This window comes from Theropithecus gelada, chromosome 2 (assembly GCF_003255815.1).
Source record: "Theropithecus gelada isolate Dixy chromosome 2, Tgel_1.0, whole genome shotgun sequence".
In the NCBI taxonomy this organism is placed as follows: Eukaryota; Metazoa; Chordata; class Mammalia; order Primates; family Cercopithecidae; genus Theropithecus; species Theropithecus gelada.
The window spans coordinates 98428870-98448892 of NC_037669.1; the positions used below are offsets into that span (position 1 = coordinate 98428870).

Sequence of the window (20023 nt, forward strand, 5' to 3'; positions counted from 1 at the left end):
TATATATTATATGTTATATATAATATACATAACCTATATAAATAAAATAATAATTGGTATTATTTTTACCAATATATTGGTAAAATACAATATAACAAAGTTTGTACCTTAGTGATTTTTAATTGTACAGTTTAGGGATACTAAGTACATTCATATTGCTGTGCAACTATCACCTCCATCTATCCCCATAACTCTTTTCATCTTGTAAAACTGAAGCTCTGTACCCATTAAACTGTAATTCTTCATTTCTCCTTCTCCAGCTTTTGGCAACTATCATTCTACTTTTTGTTTCTGTGGTTTTGACTACTCTATGTAAATGGTATCATACAGTATTTTTCTTTTTTGTGTCTGACTTATTTCACTTAGTGTAATGTCCTCAAGGTTTATCCACGTTGAAGCATGTGTCAGAATTTCCTCCTTTTTAAGGCTGAATCATATTTCATTGTACATATATGAAGTTCATTTTGCTTATCTATTTATGTAACAGTGGACACAAGTTGCTTCCATGTTTTAATTATTGTGAACAATGGTGCTATGAAATGTGGATACAAATATCTTTTTGATATCTTGCTTTCTTTTGTGTGTATACTCAGAAGTGGAATTGCTGGTGCTATGGTAATTCTATTTTTAATTATTTGAAGACTTGCCATACTGTTTTCCTCAGCAGCTCTGCCATCTTTACCTTCCAGCCCATCAGTGTACAAGGGTTCAGTTTCTCTGCATCCTTCTCAGTACTTTTTTTTCTTTTTTTTGACAGTAACCATCCTAATGGGTGTGAGGTGGTATCTCATTATTGTTGTGATTTGCATTTCCCTAATGACTAGTGATGCTCAGCAGCATCTTTTCATGTGCTTGTTGACAATTTTATATCTTCTTTGGAGAAATGTCTATTCTTTTTGTCCATTTCCACAAGTCCTTTGCCCATTCTCTAATCTGGTTGTTTATTTTCTTGCTAAGTTTTATGACTTCTGTATATATTCTAGATATTAATCTGTTATCAGATATATGATATGCAAATATATTTTCTTATTCCATAAGTTGCCTTTTCACTTTGTTGATAGTGCCTTTTGTTGTACTAAAGTTTAAAATTTTTGCAGTCACATTTGTCTTTTTTTTGTTATCTGTGTCTTTGATGTCTTATCCAAATATCCAAAAATCATCGCCAAGCCCAGTATCATGAAGCTTTTGTCCTATTTGTTGTTCTGAGAGTTATGTATTTTTACCTCAATGATATTTGACTCATTTTGAGTTAAGTTTTGTATGTGGTGTTCCGTAAATGTCTCAGTTTGTTTGGCCTGCTAAAACAAAATACCTTGGACTGGATAGCTTTTAAATAACAGAAATTTATTGGTCACAGTTCTTGGGACTGGGAAGTCCAGGATTAAGGTGCCAGCAGTTTTGGTGTCTGGTAAGGGCTTGCTCTCTTTCTGAAAGATGGTGCCTTCTATGTGTTCCCACATGGCAGAAGAGGAAAACAGGCCCCCTTAAGGTTCTATTCTAAGGGCACTAATTTTATTTATGAGGGCAGAGCCCTCATGACCTAATCATCTCCTAAAGGTTCCACCTCCTAATATACCACCACAATGGGCATTAGGTTTCAATGTGAATTTTAGAGGGACACATTCAGGCCACAACAGTAAAGGTCCAACTTCTCTCTTTTACGTGTGGTTATCCAGTTTTCCGGGTACCATTTGTTGAAAAGACTGCCCTTTCTCCATTGAATAGTTTTGGAATACTTGTTGAAAGTCATTTGACCATGTGTGTGAGGGTTTATTTCTGGGCTTCTTTTTTTTTTTTTTTTCACGCATGGAATCTGGTGTTTATTACACTTGGGGGAGAGGGGAGGTCACTCGGTCCAGCGGTGGCCACAGTGTGGGGCTGTGCACACGTAGTACAGGCGCATAGCGTCCTCGGCCCGAGCACTGTGTGACTGGAAGAACACAGCCTCCTTATGGCCACACTTTTGGCACGGGTGGTCCTCGGTCCGCGGCAACGTGGGGTCCTGGGACACGTCGGCGATAATCTGGGTCAGTTCGTCCACTTCGTGCGTGATCTTGTTGACATAGATGCAGCTGTTGTCGGCCTCCTGCTGGTAATCACAGTTCCGGAACGCGTATAGGAGAATGCGGTTCTCCTTGTCTTCCTTGGGGTACAGCATGTTGTTACATTCCTGGCAGAAGCGAATACCCACGAAGCCTGGTTCGTAGGTCCCGTCGGGCTCCATGGCGACGCGCAGCCCGCCCAGCCTTCTGCCTTCTGGGCTTCTTATTCTATACTATTGGTCTATATGTCCGTCTTTGTGCCAGTACTATACTGTTTTTATTATTGTAGCTTTGTAGTACGTTTTGGAATCAGGAAGTGTGTGTTCTCCAGCTTTGTTTTTTTTTTTTTTTTTTAAGATTGTTTTGGCCATTTGACATACCTTGAGATTCTATATTAATTTTTGAATAGATTTTTTCTAGTGCCACAAAAAAAGTTGTTGGGATTTTGATAAGAATTGCATTGAATGCATAGATTGCTTTGGGTAGATTGATTTTGGGTAGTATTTGAATGTCAATTATTAATATCTGAATATTGCCTTCTAATTCATAAACACGTGATATTTTCCCACTTATTTATGTCTTTTTTTTTTTTTTTTTTTTGAGATGGAGTCTCCCTCTGTCCCATAGGCTGCAATGCAGCGGCACAGTCTCGGCTTACTGCAAGCTCCGCCTCCCGGGTTCACGCCATTCTCCTGCCTCAGCCTCCCGAGAAGCTGGGACTACAAGTGCCCGCCACCACGCCCAGCCAATTTTTTGTATTTTTAGTAGAGACGGGGTTTCACCGTGTTAGCCAGGATGGTCTCAATCTCCTGACCTCATGATCTGCCCGCCTCAGCCTCCCAAAGTGCTGGGATTACAGGCGTGAGCCACCACGCCCGGCCTATTTATGTCTTTTAAAATTTTCTTTCAGAAGTGTTTTATAGTTTTTGTTGTGTAAGCCTTTCTACCCGTTTGGTTAATTCCTATGTGTCTTATTCTTTTTGCTGCTATTATAAATGGAGTTGTTTTCTTAATTTCCTTTTTCGATTGTACATTTGTTAATGTATAGAAATTCCCCCTGGGCATGGTGGCTCACACCTGTAATCCCAGCATTTTGAGAGACTGAGGCAGGTGGATTGCTTGAGCTCAGGAGTTCCAGACCAGCCTAGGCAACATGGTGAAAATGTGTCCCTGCAAAAGATACAAAAATTAGCCAGGAGTGGGCCAGGCGTGGTGGGTCCCACCTGTAAGCCCAGCACTTTTGGAGGCCGAGGTGGGCGGATCACTTGAGGCCAGGAGTTCAAGACCAGCCTGGCCAACATGGTGAAACCCTGTCTCTATTAAAAATACAAAAAAATCAGCCGGGCGTGGTGGCACATGTCTGTAGTCGCAGCTACTTGTGAGGCTGAGGCAGGAGAATCACTTGAACTCAGGAGGTGGGGGTTGCAGTGAGCCAAGATTGCACCACTGCACTCCAGCCTGGGCAACAGGGCGAGACTCCGTCTCAAAAATTAGCCGGGGATGGTGGCATGCACCTGAGGTCCCAGCTACTTGGGAAGCTGAAGTGGGAGGATTGCTTGAGCCTGGGTGGCAGGGGTCACAGTGAGCCATGATTGTGCCACTGCACTCCAACCTGAGTGACGGACTGAGACCCTGTCTCCAAAATAAATAAATAAATAAAGAAAGAAAGAAAGAAAGAAAGAGAGTTTTGCCAGTACCTGCATCAATCAAACCTCATCAGACTGTGCCAGGTGTGGTGGCTCCTGCCTATAATCCCACCACTTTGAGAGATCAAGGTGGGTAGATCACTTGAGCCCAGAAGTTCAGGACCAGCCTGGGCAACATGGTGAAACCTTGTCTCTAGAAAAAACAGAAAAATTAGCCAGGCATTGTGGTACGTGCCTGTAGTCTCACCTACTTGGGAGACTGAGACAGGAGGATTGCTTCAGCCCTGGAGGTGGAGGTTGCAGTGAGTCGCGATCATGCCACTGCACTCTCGCCTGGGCGACAGAGACACTGTCTCAAAAAAAAAGGCAGATGTGGTGGCTCATGCCTGTAATCCCATCACTTTGGGAAGCCGAGGGGGGCAGATCACCTGAGGTCAGGAGTTTGAGACCAGCCTGGCCAACAAGGTGAGACCCCGTCTCTACTAAAAATACAAAAATTAGCTGGGTATGGTGGTGGGCATCTGTAATCTCAGCTACTTGGAAGGCTGAGGCAGGAGAATCGTGTGAACCTGGAAGGCAGAGGTTGCAGTGAGCTGAGATCATGCCATTGTGCTCCAGCCTGGGCAACAAGAGTGAAACGCCGTCTCAAAAAAAAAAAAAAAAAAGAAAAAGAAATTCCACTAATCTTTTGAGTGTTGGACCTGGACTTTGTATTTTACTTTGCAAAATTTGTTTTTGTTTTGACAGTTTATTTTATGGAAACTTCAGGGTTTTTTTTTTTTTTTTTTTTTTTTGAGACAAAGTCTCAGTCTGTCACCCAGGCAGGAGTTCAGTGGCGTGATCTTGGCACACTGCAACCTCTGCCTCCCAGGTTCAAACGATTCTCCTGCCTCAGCCTCCCAAGTAGCTGCGATTTCAGGTGCCTGCCACCACGCCTGGCTAATTTTTTTGTATTTTTAGTAGAGACGGGATTTCACTATGTTGGCCAGGCTGCTCTCGAACTCCTGACCTCAGGTGATTTGCCCGCCTCGGCCTCCCAAAGTGCTGGGATTACAGGCATGAGCCACCACACCTGGCCTTAGGGTTTTTTACATATAAAATCAATCATACCGTCTGCAAACAGAGTTGATTTTACTTTTTCCTTTCCAATTTGGATGCCTTTTTTTTTTTTCTTGTATAATTGCTCTGGCTAGGACTTTTTATACCATTTTGACTAGAAGTGGAGAAAGCAGACATTCTTGCCTACTTCTTTATGTTAGAGGAAAAGCTTTACTCTTTCACCATTGACTATGTTGTTTACTTTGGCTTTTTCATATATGACTTTTATTATGTTGAGATAGTTTCCTTCTATTCTAGCTTGTGGAGTTTTTTTTTTTTTTTTAAAGGTTGTTGAATTTTGCCAAGTGTATTTTCTGTATTAATTGAGATGATCATACTTTTTTTCCCCCTTCATAATGTGGTATATTACATTTTCATATGTTCGACCATCTTTGTTTTCCAGGAATAAACCCACTTGGTTACAGTGCATAATCCTTTTAATATACTGCTGAATTCAATTTGCTTGTATTTTGTTGACATATCTAGCTTTCACTAAGATAGTAGGATATTTAGTATAGTGCCTGCCACTTAATAAACACTCTTTCTTTTTTTTTGAGACAGAGTCCAGACTCTGTCGTCCAGGCTGGAGTGCAGTGGTGTGATCTTGGCTCACTGCAACCTCTGCCTCCCCTGTGCAAGCGATTCTCCGGCCCCAGCCTCCTGAGTAGCTGGGATTACAGGTGCACACTACCATGCCCAGTGAATCTTTGTATTTTTATTAGAGACGGGGTTTCACTATGTTGGCCAGGCTGCCATCAAACTCCTGACCTCAAGTGATCTGCCCACCTCAGCCTCCTGAATGCTGGGATGATAGGTGGGAGCCACTGTGCCTGGCTTAAATATTCTTTCATGATGTCTGTTATGTCATAGTTACCCCTGGAACAAGAAATACATAGCGAACGCGTAGATGGAGAGGGAAATACCCCGAACTGGAAGAGAGTTGAGAAGAGGGATGTGGGGTCATGTGTGGGAAAGAAGGATGAGGGCAGTTTCAGCATGTGCAAGAGTTTTTTTTTGTTTTTTTTGTTTTTTTTTTTTTTGAGACGGAGTCTCGCTCTGTCACCCAGGCTGGAATGCAGTGGCCGGATCTGAGCTCACTGCAAGCTCCGCTTCCCGGGTTTACGCCATTCTCCTGCCTCAGCCTCCCGAGTAGCTGGGACTACAGGCGCCCGCCACCTCGCCCGGCTAGTTTTTTGTATTTTTAGTAGAGACGGGGTTTCACCGTATTAGCCAGGATGGTCTCGATCTCCTGACCTCGTGATCCGCCCGTCTCGGCCTCCCAAAGTGCTGGGATTACAGGCTTGAGCCACCGCGCCCGGCCAAGAGTTTTAATGGATATAGAAAGGCCACTGTTTTCTGTCTGCCTTATTCCTGATTTATAGAGGCTGGGGAAGCCTCTCTCTTTCCCAAGATCCATTCACTCGCTTCAACAACAAAAGCGTATTGTTGAGTGTCTGCTGTGTTAGAGGGCGAAATGATCGGTCAGAGGCAGATCCTGTACTTCTGAGCTAGATAGTAGCTCAGCTAGATAGGTGAGATAGAGGAATCAAGGCATGTATGAACACTCCATTCAAATGGTTGTCCAAGTCGCTGCTTTTTAGGGGTCTTAGCTCTTGGAAACTCCTGTGTCCCATACCTTGCAGAAGCATTTCTACTCTTTTCCTTTGCAGAAGTTCATCATATGCTACCATTTATTGAGTATATCTAATATGTTCCAGCCACTGTGCTGGGTGCATTCACTTCTCACAATTGCCTATGATGTCAGTATTATCCTGATCTACAGTTGGTTCAGATCTGTCGGATCATGGTACCTATGCCCCTTCTCCAGTTGAGGAGGCCAGCAGGGTAGGCCAAGAAAAAAATTACATATAAGGAAGAGTTTGACTTCATGGCCTTTTTTCTCCTCTTCTCCATATAGCATTTACCATCATGCTTCCCACTGGCTGTTCTCAGTTGTCGCGTTGACAGTCCTCCTCAGTACTTTCCCTTGCTTTGGACCTTTTCATAACCACACTTTCAGGTGTCATAATTTACCTGTCTCTCGTTCCTTCATTTTAGGACCCTGCTGGATGATGTGTCTAGCTAATGTAACAAATTCATTTTCCTTGAAGTATCATCCCCTTCTGTGATCACATTTTGATAGCATTTTGGAATCTGTCAAAGGCTTAATTCAGGGGAATGGATAATAGGGAATATTCAAAGACTGCAGTAGGAACACTGTGGGAGAAATTTTCAGACAAGAAGCTTTGTGACACTTTTTAGGCTTATCAGGATCCAGAACAAATGCCACCATCTTCTGTAAAACTTATCCCGATTAAATCACTTGTTGCTTTGACTGCAACAGGGAAACCTGATCACAACAGAGAAACTATCTCACCATGAGAATACAACTTGTGACACACACTACAAATGCTGGCCATAAGGGTGGATAGCACAACCCCAGGGAAAATTTCACTACCATGGTAAACTGATGCCTTTCCAAGTAGAACAAGTACTATTGGGAAATGTACTGGATTCCAAGAGAATGAGGAATATCTAGTACAGGCATTAGTGTAATTCCGGGATCTTTGAGGTCTTAGGCACACCTGAATAGTGTAGTGTATAGTTCAATGACTTTTAAAAAATGTATGCAAGTCATGTAACATCCAAATCAAGAAATAGTCTGTCTATTCCTCCAGAAAGTGCTTCCTGACCTCTCCAGATGTCATCTTCAACACTGCCCCCAGCACTGTTCTTACTTCTATCATTGTAGATTATTTGCCTGTTCTTGAACCTCAAGTAAATGGGTTCCTGTGGTGTGTACTTTTTTGTGTCACACTTCTTTTCCTTAAGATGTTATTGAGATTCACCTGTGTTACTGCAAGTATTGTAGTTATTCCTTTATTACTAAAATGTATTCCATTTTGAGTGAATCTTTTTACTGAAGTATATACATACAGGAAAGCATAATTGTATGCTTAAATTTTCATAAAACAAATACACCAGTGAAACCAGCACATAATCAAGAAATAACATGAGCAGTATTTTAGATGCCCTTCCTGCCCCCGCCAGTCTCTTTCTTCCCACCCAAGGGTAATCATGATCTTGACTTCTAACTCCACTGATTAATTTTGCTGGTTTTGACTTTCTATGAATGAAGAGTCTGAATACATGTGTAGAGTACAGATGATTGTTTTTGGTCGTGGATTGGGTGTGAGGTGTGAAAGAGAAGTCAATGATTATCCTAGGGTTTTGGCCTACATGACTGGAAGGATGGTGATAACACTGAGGGAAAAAAGACTAGGAAAACAATGGATTCGGGCATTTTAATTTTGGGTGCCCATTGGAAGACATTGGGTATTTGAGTCTGCAGTTTAGGGGGTTGATCAGGGTGGAGATGTAAATTTAAGGAAGACATCTGGAAATGGGCACAAAGTACTTTCTGGAGGGATGGAAATGTTGTGTATCTTTATGTGTCAAAATAATATGTCATCAGCATAAGACATTAGGCCAATGTGAGGGAAGATAGAAGAGGACTCAGGACCTTCACTGTAACATTTAGCAAGTGTAAGGAGAAGGAGGACCCAGCAAAGGAGAGTGAAAGGGAGCATCCAGTGAGAGAGGAGGGGAGCTGGAGAGTGTGGGTAACTGTGGATTGGTTTGCTTATCACCCATTCTGGCATGTTCTCCTGTTCTGCAGGCTCTGGGGAGCTACAAACTGCAATTCCCAGACTCTTTGCAGCCAGAGTTCTAGGTGGGATTGTGATTAAATTAATTAGATGCAGTAGAAGGACACTTGGATTCCAAACTGATGTAAGTGGTAAAGGCCTCAAGGCATCCATTTGCCAGCACATCTTGAGGCAGAGGCAGTATGGTTTGGATGTGGTGGCTTCCTACTGGTGGCAGAGGCAGCACCACACCCCAGCTGACAGCTGTGATAGCTGTGATGGCAGAGTCTTGATTCCTTAATGTTCTGATGGAGATAGGAGCTCCTCTGGTGGCTCAGTTTTATGGTGTGGTTTGGGAACTCTTTCCAGAAATTGAGCCTAGATTCTGTTTCAGGAACTTTCCATCATTAATTCTGGAATTATCTAGGCCCCTTATAAGTCCTTTTGTTAGCCAGAATAGATTCTGTTCTCTGTAACTAAAAATATTGGCCAAATCATGGGATGTTATAGAGGTCAAATAAAGACAGTAGTATACGGTGATGAGATAAACCACTTGTGTGAGATGCTGCTAATAAGGTGAGAACTGAGGATTTGGCAATGGAGAGGCCACTGATAACCTTGAAGAGAGTGGTTTCAGAAAGTGGTGGGGATGAAAGCTGGAATTAGAATATGTTTACGGGGGAGCGAGCTGGGCTTAGTGGCTCGTTCCTGTAATCCTGGTGTTTTGGGAGGCTGAGGTGGGAGGATTGCTTGAGGCCAGGAGTTTGAGACCAGCCGGGGCAACATAGCAAGACCCTATCTCTACAAAAATAAATAAGTACACTTCTTATAAAAAGAGGGACTGAAGGTAGAGGCCATCCTTAAGGAGTTTTGCTGTATCAAGGAGCAGAGAAATGGGATGATAACTGGATGGAGACAGGAGGTTGAGATGGAAAGAGTTATCAGGAGTTACCTCTGACTCCTGAGATCTGAAATGACATGTTTTTTTTTTTTTTCCTTTTTTTTTTGAGACAGGATCTCACTCTGTCATCCAGACTGGAGTATAGTGGCATGATTTCAGCTCACTGCAACCTCCACCTCCTGGGTTCAGGCAATTCTCCTGCCTCATCCTCCTGTGAAATTACATGTATTAAAATAGGTGGTTTATTTTCTCTCATGTAAAGGAAACTGCACTTGCAAACTGATTCTACCATGTCATCAATTCCCTGTCATTCTTCTCTCCTATCCTTATTTAACTTGGCTTATGTGCAAGGCCATTTCACAGTTGCTGGATGGCCATGTCGCTTTAGTTACCATGTCAGCTTTCCAGGGAGGAAGGGGAAGAAAGGAGGTGCCACGGGGTTACCTTGAATAAACCCCATTAAGTTTTTTCCAGGAAACCTGAGCTACTGACCCTGTTAACATCTTGTTGGTGTCCCCTGTCTGGGCAGGAGCGGGAGAAATCTTTTTCTGGACAGGCACAAGGCTGTTTTTGTCATATAGGAATTCTGTTATTAAAGATTTAGGTAAGCAACTAGCAGCTTTTCCGTAAAGATAATAATTGCAACATGTTTGTATGCTGATGGAAATGGTCTATTAGCAATGGAAAAATACTCAGCATAATGTGGAGAGCAGAAAGTAATATAAGTGAAGTTTGAGGGGGTTGGGATCATATATACAAGGGGAGGCTTTGACTTTTGGAAGGAGCATGGGTAACTGAGGGGAGGCAGGGTATGGTACAAGATGCAAGTTGGTAGACTCCACGCCAGGAGCCTGAGAAAGTTTTCTTCTGTTTGGTTCTACCTTCCCTGAAATAAGCAAAGTCATCAGTTAGGAGTTAGGAAGGAGAGGAAAGAAGAGGTGTGAATGGTCACTTGAAGAGCAGGTTGTCTTGGGCCATTTGAGATTTGTGATCATACATTTAAAGTAAATCAGGCAGCACCGTTTGTTTCTGCTTTACATGCTTGAGGAGCTTCTGCTTTACCTGCTTGAGTAGCTGCAGAGTATGTGGAGGGTTGGTTGAGTTTAACCAGAATTGGAATGCTCGTGGGAGCAAGCTGGAAAGTGTGTGTATATTGTCACAGGCTAGGATGTGTGAAAGAGATTTTGTTGGTAATGCAGTTTTTAGTAAAAGTCTAGCAACACCATCTAATAAAAATATAATGGGGGCCACAAATCTAATTTTGAATTTTTTAGTAGCCACATTGAAAAATGAAAAACAAATGGGTGAAATTAACTTTGGTAATGTATTTCTTTCTTTCTTTCTTTCTTTTTTTTTTTGAGACAGAGTCTTGCAGCGGTACCATCTCGGCTCACTGCAAGCTCCGCCTCCCGGGTTCACACCATTCTCCTGCCTCAGCCTCCTGAGTAGCTGGGACTATAGGCGCCCGCCACCACGCCCGGCTAATTTTTTGTATTTTTAGTAGAGATGGAGTTTCACTGTGTTAGCCAGGATGGTCTCGATCTCCTGACCTTGTGATCCACCCACTTCAGCCTCTCGAAGTGCTGGGATTACAGGCGTGAGCCATCGCGCCCAGCCTAACTTTGGTAATATATTTCTAAAACCAGTGTACACAATGTACGATCATTTCAACATATAATTGGTAAAAACTATTTATTTTTTTATTTATTTGAGATGAAGTCTTGCTCTCCCACCCAGGCTGGAGTGCAGTGGTGCGATCTAGGCTTTCTGCAACCTCTGCCTTCTGGGTTCAAGTGATTCTCCTGCCTCAGCCTCCTAAGTTCCTGGAACTTCAGACATGTACCACCATGCCCGCCTAATTTTTGTATTTTTTGTAGAGATAGGATTTCACCATGTTGGCCAGGCTGGTCTCAAACTCCTGACCTCAAGTGATCTGCCCGCCTCGGCCTCCCAAAGTGTTGGGTTTACAGTCGTGAGCCACTGCACCTGGCCGATAAAAACTATTATTGAGATATTGTTTATTATTTTTTGGTATGAAGTCTTCAGAATACTGTGTGTATTTCACATCTGTAGCACATCCCAGTTCAGACAAGCCACTTTTTGAGTTCTGAGTAGCCCTGTGTGGCACATCGCTCCCACATTGAACACTGTAGGTTGTGGAGTAACCATGGATAGATAGGTGGTTGAGGTAAAGGTGGAGGGCAAGACTTTGAGAGGCAGTTTGGCCCAGCATTTAGAAGAGTGGGCATGGGGCGTATGTTGAATGATGAGGAGTGCTGGAAGGAAGTGCTGGGGCCCAGATTCTGTTGGTGATTCTGTTGTAATTGCCATGTCCCCTTTATTTTTCATCAGGACCTCCCCCTTCCTGTGCCTGAATCAGTGGGAGTCCTTAAACATGGACACCAGATGGTCTTCCTTATTCTTTGGTGGCCTTATTAGTTTTGCAGTTTCTTTCCCTCCCTCCCTCCCTCCCTCCCTCCCTCCCTCCCTTCCTTCCTTCCTTCCTTCCTTCCTTCCTTCCTTCCTTCCTTCCTCTTTCTTTCTCTGTCACTCAGGCTGGGTGCAGTGATGTGATCACGGCTCACTGCGCCTTGACTTCCCGGGCTCAAGGGATCCTCCTGCCTCAGCCTCTCTAGTAGCTGGGACCACAAGCATGTGCCACCATGCCTGGCTAAGTTTTTCATTTTAGTTTTGTAGTTTCTTGCAAGTTGCTCCTTAAATTTTCTCTTGGTCACTCTGCTTTCTGTTTTTTAACTCCTCTGTCTTCTAAGTTATGTGGATCCATTTTCCTCTAATTGTGCTACGGTATGAGCCCACCTAGTTGTTCACAGAGTGTTTCATTTTAAAAATGGGGAGCTCTGTATATATGGGCTCATCTGTTTGTGTTAAGTGGTAGTAGAGTTTGGATGTAACTTTAAAAAAAAGTTTATTTATTTATTTATTTTTTAAAGCTGAGCACAGTGACTCATACCTGTAATCCCAGCACTCTGGGAGGCTGAGGTGGGAGGATTGGTTGAATCCAGGAGTTCAAGACCAACTGGGGCAACAAAGTGAGACCTTGTGTATGCAAAAAATCAAAAAAGTCAACCGAATGTAGTGGTGCAACTATGGTCCCCACTACTCTGGAGGCTGAGGGAGGAGGAGGATCCCTTGAGCCCAATAGATGAAGGCTACAGTGAGCCATGATTGTGCCACTGTGCTCCAGCCTGGGTATAGAGTGAGACCTTGTTTCAAAAAAAAAAAAAAAAAAAAAAAGGACAGGATTGAAAGTACTTTGTTAGTTGTCAGCAATTTTGGATCTTGATGGTTTGCTAGTAATGCACACATTTTTGTGGTTTTATTTTTCGTATTTAGTGGAATTTTAAAAGGAGAAAGCAAAACCTCCAGAACAACTTAGTATTTTTTAACAGATAGGCTTTTGCATGTTTATTATTTGTTTTTTATGCACGAGTATTCTTATGATCTGACAGAAATGTACATTTTTAAGATCAGTGTGCTTATTGTAAAGATACCTTTTACAATAGGGTGAATTGATGACACTAGGATTCATCTAGGATGTTTCTTTTTTTTTTTTTTTTTTTAGATACTTATCGAACAGAAAATAAGTAAGGATGTTTCTATTTTTTTTTTTTTTTGGAGTTGGGGTCTTGCTGTCTTGCCCAGGCTGGAGTGCAGTGGTGCAACACAGTTCACTGCAGCCTTGAACTCCTGGGCTCCAGCTATCCTGCCTCAGTGTCCTGAGTAGCTGGGACTACAGGTATGCATCACCATGCCTGGCTAATTAAAAAAAAATTTTTAGTGGAGATGAGGTCTTGCTATATTGCTCAGGCTTGTGTTAAAACTGTTACTGAAACACCAGGGGTTTGGTTTAGGTCCTGCTGTTTTCCACACAGAAAACCAATCACTGAGATGACACCTATTTCCAGGGAAGAAGGCTTTAATCAGGTGCTGCTGCCAAGGAGATGGGAGCTCAGTCTCAAAAACCAATCTCCTTGACTGACTAAAATTAGGGGTTCATATAACAGGAAAGAAACATAGCAATGTGTGGGAAAACAGACCTTTGGAGGTGAAAGGAAGCAATCATGATGAATCAGGGGCCTGGCGCCTGATTGTCTGGGTATGGTGATCTGGTGAGCTTCAGTTCCTTGATACTTTTTGAGAGGTTTGCGGGGGGGGTCCTTTCCTGAGGAAGCAGTTCAAATAAAACAGATGTAAGCTTCAAGCTTTAAGATTAGAAGGGTCAATTTCTATGTTTATATATATGTTTATATATATAAAACTGTGGCACTGGTCCCCAACTTTTTTTTTGACACCAGGGACTGGTTTTGTGGAAGATAGTTTTTTCATGGGGTGGGGATTGTTTCAGGATGAAACTGTTCCACCTCAGATCATCAGGCATTAGATTCTCATAAGGAGTGGGCAGCCTGGATCCCTCCCATGCGCAGTTCACAATAGCGTTTGCACTTCTGTGAGAATCTAATGCTGCTACTGATCTGACAGGAGGCAAGCTCAAGAAGTAATGCTTGCTTGCTGACTGTTCACCTGCTGCTGTCTGGCCTGGTTCCTAACAGGCCATGGACCTGGACCGGTCCACGGCCCAGGAGTTGGGGACCCCTGGCTCAAGTGATCCTCCTGCCTTGGCCTCCTAAAGTGTTGGGATTACAGGCATGAGCCACTGCCATTGACCAGGAATTGCTTTTTTTTTTTTTTGAGACAGAGTCTTGCTCTGTTGCCCAGACTGGGGTGCAGTGGCGCAATCTTGGCTAACTGCAAGCTCTGCCTCCCGGGTTCACGCCATTCTCCTGCTTCAGCCTCCTGAGGAGCTGGGACTGCATGTGCCCGCCACCATGCCAGGCTAATTTTTTTATTTTTAGTAGAGACAGGGTTTCACCATGTTAGCCAGGATGGTCTCAATCTCCTGACCTTGTGATCTGCCTGCCTTGGCCTCCCAAAGTGCTGGAATTACAGGCGTGAACCACCACACCTGGCCAGACCAGGAATATATATATATATATATTTTTATTATACTTTAAGTTCTAGGGTACATGTGCATAATGTGCAGGTTTGTTACATATGTATACTTGTGCCATGTTGGTGTGCTGCACCCATCAACTCGTCAGCACCCATCAACTCGTCATTTACATCAGGTATAACTCCCAATGCAATCCCTCCCCCCTCCCCCTTCCCCGTGATAGGCCCCAGTGTGTGATGTTCCCCTTCCCAAGTCCAAGTGATCTCATTGTTCAGTTCCCACCTATGAGTGAGAACATGCAGTGTTTGGTTTTCTGTTCTTGCGATAGTTTGCTAAGAATGATGGTTTCCAGTTGCATCCATGTCCCTACAAAGGACACAAACTCATCCTTTTTTATGGCTGCATAGTATTCCATGGTGTATATGTGCCACATTTTCTTAATACAGTCTGTCATTGATGGACATTTGGGTTGATTCCAAGTCTTTGCTATTGTGAATAGTGCTGCAATAAACATACGTGTGCATGTGTCTTTATAGCAGCATGATTTATAATCCTTTGGGTATATACCCAGTAATGGGATGGCTGGGTCATATGGTACATCTAGTTCTAGATCCTTGAGGAATCGCCATACTGTTTTCCATAATGGTTGAACTAGTTTACAATCCCACCAACAGTGTAAAAGTGTTCCTATTTCTCTACATCCTCTCCAGCACCTGTTGTTTCCTGACTTTTTAATGACTGCCATTCTAACTGGTGTGAGATGGTATCTCGTTGTGGTTTTGATTTGCATTTCTCTGATGGCCAGTGATGATGAACATTTTTTCATGTGTCTGTTGGCTGTATGAATGTCCTCTTTTGAGAACTGTCTGTTCATATCCTTTGCCCACTTTTTGATGGGGTTGTTTGTTTTTTTCTTGTAAATTTGTTTGAGTTCTTTGTAGGTTCTGGATATTAGCCCTTTGTCTGATGAGTAGATTGCAAACATTTTCTCCCATTCTGTAGGTTGCCTTTTCACTCTGATGGTAGTTTCTTTTGCTGTGCAGAAGCTTTTTAGTTTAATGAGATCCCATTTGTCAATTTTGGCTTTTGTTGCCGTTGCTTTTGGTGTTTTAGACATGAAGTCCTTGCCCATGCCTATGTCCTGAATGGTATTACCTAGGTTTTCTTCTAGGGTTTTTATGGTATTAGGTCTAACATTTAAGTCTCTAATCCATCTTGAATTAATTTTCGTATAAGGAGTAAGGAAAGGATCCAGTTTCAGCTTTCTACTTATGGCTAGCCAATTTTCCCAGCACCATTTATTAAATAGGGAATCCTTTCCCCAGTTCTTGTTTTTCTCAGATTTATCAAAGATCAGATGGCTGTAGATGTGTGGTATTATTTCTGAGGACTCTGTTCTGTTCCATTGGTCTGTATCTCTGTTTTGGTACCAGTACCATGCTGTTTTGGTTACTGTAGCCTTGTAGTATAGTTTGAAGTCAGGTAGCGTGATGTCTCCAGCTTTGTTCTTTGGGCTTAGGATTGTCTTGGCAATGGTGGTCTTTTTTAGTTCCATAGGAACTTTAAAGCAGTTTTTTCCAATTCTGTGAAGAAACTCATTGGTAGCTTGATGGGGATGGCATTGAATCTATAAATAACCTTGGGCAGTATGGCCATTTTCACGATATTGATTCTTCCTATCCATGAGCATGGTATGTTTTTCCATTTGTTTGTGTCCTCTTTTATTTCACTGAGCAGTGGTTTGTAGTTCTCCTTGAAGAGGTCCTTGACATCCCTTGTAAGTTGGATTCCTAGGTATTTTATTCTCTTTGAAGCAATTGTGAATGGAAGTTCATTCATGATTTGGCTCTCTGTTTATCTGTTACTGGTGTATAGGAATGCTTGTGAGTTTTGCACATTAATTTTGTATCCTGAGACTTTGCTGAAGTTTCTTATCAGCTTAAGGAGATTTTGGGCTGAGACAATGGGGTTTTCTAAATAAACAATCATGTCATCTGCAAACAGGGACAATTTGACTTCTTCTTTTCCTAACTGAATACCCTTTATTTCTTTCTCTTGCCTGATTGCCCTAGCCAGAACTTCCAACACTATGTTGAATAGGAGTGGTGAGAGAGGGCATCCCTGTCTTGTGCCAGTTTTCAAAGAGAATTTTTCCAGATTTTGCCCATTCAGTATGATATTGGCTGTGGGTTTGTCATAAATAGCTCTTATGATTTTAAGATACGTTCCATCAATACCGAATTTATTGAGAGTTTTTAGCATGAAGGGCTGTTGAATTTTGTCAAAGGCCTTTTCTGCATCTATTGAGATAATCATGTGGTTCTTGTCTTTGGTTTTGTTTATATGCTGGATTACGTTTATTGATTTGCGTATGTTGAACCAGCCTTGCATCCCAGGGATGAAGCCTACTTGATCATGGTGGATAAGCTTTTTGATGTGCTGCTGGATCCGGTTTGCCAGTATTTTATTGAGGATTTTTGCATCGATGTTCATCAGGGATATTGGTCTAAAATTCTCTTTTTTTGTTGTGTCTCTGCCAGGCTTTGGTATCAGGATAATGTTGGCCTCATGAAATGAGTTAGGGAGGATTCCCTCTTTTTCTATTGATTGGAATAGTTTCAGAAGGAATGGTACCAACTCCTCCTTGTACCTCTGGTAGAATTCAGCTGTGAATCCATCTGGTCCTGGACTTTTTTTCGTTGGTAGGCTATTAATTATTGCCTCAATTTCAGAGCCTGCTATTGGTCTATTCAGGGATTCAGCTTCTTCCTGGTTTAGTCTTGGGAGAGTGTAAGTGTCCAGGAAATTATCCATTTCTTCTAGATTTTCTAGTTTATTTGCATAGAGGTGTTTATAGTATTCTCTGATGGTAGTTTGTATTTCTGTGGGGTCGGTGGTGATATCCCCTTTATCATTTTTTATTGCGTCTATTTGATTCTTCTCTCTTTTCTTCTTTATTAGTCTTGCTAGCGGTCTGTCAATTTTGTTGATCTTTTCAAAAAACCAGCTCCTGGATTCATTGATTTTTTGGAGAGTTTTTTGTGTCTCTATCTCCTTCAGTTCTGCTCTGATCTTAGTTATTTCTTGCCTTCTGCTAGCTTTTGACTGTGTTTGCTCTTGCTTCTCTAGTTCTTTTAATTGTGATGTTAGAGTGTCAATTTTAGATCTTTCCAGCTTTCTCTTGTGGGCATTTAGTGCTATAAATTTCCCTCTACACACTGCTTTAATTGTGTCCCAGAGATTCTGGTATGTTGTATCTTTGTTTTCATTGGTTTCAAGGAACATCTTTATTTCTGCCTTCATTTCGTTGTGTACCCAGTAGTCATTCAGGATCAGGTTATTCAGTTTCCATGTAGTTGAGCGGTTTTGATTGAGTTTCTTAGTCCTGAGTTCTAGTTTGATTGCACTGTGGTCTGAGAGACAGTTTGTTATAATTTCTGTTCTTGTACATTTGCCGAGGAGTGCTTTACTTCCAATTATGTGGTCAATTTTGGAATAAGTGCGATGTGGTGCTGAGAAGAATGTATATTCTGTTGATTTGGGGTGGAGAGTTCTGTAGATGTCTATTAGGTCTGCTTGCTGCAGAGATGAGTTCAATTCCTGGATATCCTTGTTAACTTTCTGTCTCGTAGATCTGTCTAATGTTGACAGTGGAGTGTTGAAGTCTCCCATTATTATTGTATGGGAGTCTAAGTCTCTTTGTAAGTCTCTAAGGACTTGCTTTATGAATCTGGGTGCTCCTGTATTGGGTGCATATATATTTAGGATAGTTAGCTCTTCCTGTTGAATTGATCCCTTTACCATTATGTAATGGCCTTCTTTGTCTCTTTTGATCTTTGATGGTTTAAAGTCTGTTTTATCAGAGACTAGGATTGCAACCCCCGCTTTTTTTTGTTCTCCATTTGCTTGGTAAATCTTCCTCCATCCCTTTATTTTGAGCCTATGTATGTCTCTGCATGTGAGATGGGTCTCCTGAATACAGCAGACTGATGGGTCTTGACTCTTTATCCAGTTTGCCAGTCTGTGTCTTTTCATTGGAGCATTTAGTCCATTTACATTTAAGGTTAATATTGTTATGTGTGAACTTGATCCTGCCATTATGATATTAACTGGTTATTTTGCTCGTTAGTTGATGCAGTTTCTTCCTAGCCTCGATGGTCTTTACATTTTGGCATGTTTTTGCAATGGTTGTTCCTTTCCATGTTGAGTGCTTCCTTCAGGGTCTCTTGTAAGGCAGGCCTAGTGGTGACAAAATCTCTAAGCATTTGCTTATCTGTAAAGGATTTTATTTCTCCTTCACTTATGAAACTTAGTTTGGCTGGATATGAAATTCTGGGTTTAAAATTCTTTTCTTTAAGAATGCTGAATATTGGCCCCCACTCTCTTCTGGCTTGTAGAGTTTCTGCCGAGAGATCTGCTGTTAGTCTGATGGGCTTCCCTTTGTGGGTAACCCGACCTTTCTCTCTGGCTGCCCTTAAGATTTTTTCCTTCATTTCAACTTTGGTGAATCTGGCAATTACGTGTCTTGGAGTTGCTCTTCTCAAGGAGTATCTTTGTGGCGTTCTCTGTATTTCCTGAATTTGAATGTTGGGCTGCCCTACTAGGTTGGGGAAGTTCTCCTGGATGATATCCTGAAGAGTATTTTCCAACTTGGTTCCATTTTCCCCCCACTTTCAGGCACCCCAATCAGACGTAGATTTGGTCTTTTTACATAATCCCATACTTCTTGCAGGCTTTGTTCATTTCTTTTTCTTCTTTTTTCTTTAGATTTCTCTTCTCGCTTCATTTCATTCATTTGATCCTCAATCGCTGATACTCTTTCTTCCAGTTGATCGAGTCGGTTACTGAAGCTTGTGCATTTGTCATGTATTTCTCGTGTCATGGTTTTCATCTCTGCCCGTTCGTTTATGGCCTTCTCTGCATTAATTATTCTGGTTATCAATTCTTCCACTCTTTTTTCAAGATTTTTAGTTTCGGCCGGGCGCGGTGGCTCAAGCCTGTAATCCCAGCACTTTGGGAGGCCGAGACGGGCGGATCACGAGGTCAGGAGATCGAGACCATCCTGGCTAACACGGTGAAACCCCGTCTCTATTAAGAAATACAAAAAACTAGCCGGGCGAGGTGGCGGGCGCCTGTAGTCCCAGCTACTCGGGAGGCTGAGGCCGGAGAATGGCGTAAACCCGGGAGGCGGAGCTTGCAGTGAGCTGAGATCCGGCCACTGCACTCCAGCCTGGGTGACAGAGCGAGACTCCGTCTCAAAAATTCTTCCACTCTTTTAAAAAGATTTTTAGTTTCTTTGCGCTGGGTACATAATTCCTCCTTTAGCTCTGAGAAGTTTGATGGACTGAAGCCTTCTTCTTTCATCTCGTCAAAGTCATTCTCCGTCCAGCTTTGATCCGTTGCTGGCGATGAGCTGAGTTCCTTTGGAGGGGGCGATGCGCTCTTATTTTTTGAATTTCCAGCTTTTCTGCCCTGCTTTTTCCCCATCTTTCTGGTTTTGTCTGCCTCTGGTCTTTGATGATGGTGATGTACTGATGGGGTTTTGGTGTGGCTGTCCTTCCTTTTTGTTAGTTTTCCTTCTAACAGTCAGGACCCTCAGCTGTAGGTCTGTTGGAGATTGCTTGAGGTCCACTCCAGACCCTGTTTGCCTGGGTGTCAGCAGCAGAGGCTGCAGAAGATAGAATACTGGTGAACAACGAGTGTACCTGTCTGATTCT

The 20023-nt window shown here is 42.5% G+C and overlaps 1 protein-coding gene and 1 pseudogene across 5 annotated transcripts in view; one reads left to right on the forward strand and one right to left on the reverse strand.

The window, feature by feature from the left end:
* Nucleotides 1–20023, forward strand: part of ULK4 (unc-51 like kinase 4) — a 696865-nt gene that overhangs the window by 15454 nt on the left and 661388 nt on the right. The window lies entirely within an intron of this gene.
* Nucleotides 1806–2258, reverse strand: LOC112618948 (annotated as a pseudogene). The gene has a single exon (XR_003118146.1). The product of XR_003118146.1 is annotated as a DNA-directed RNA polymerase II subunit RPB9 pseudogene (transcript).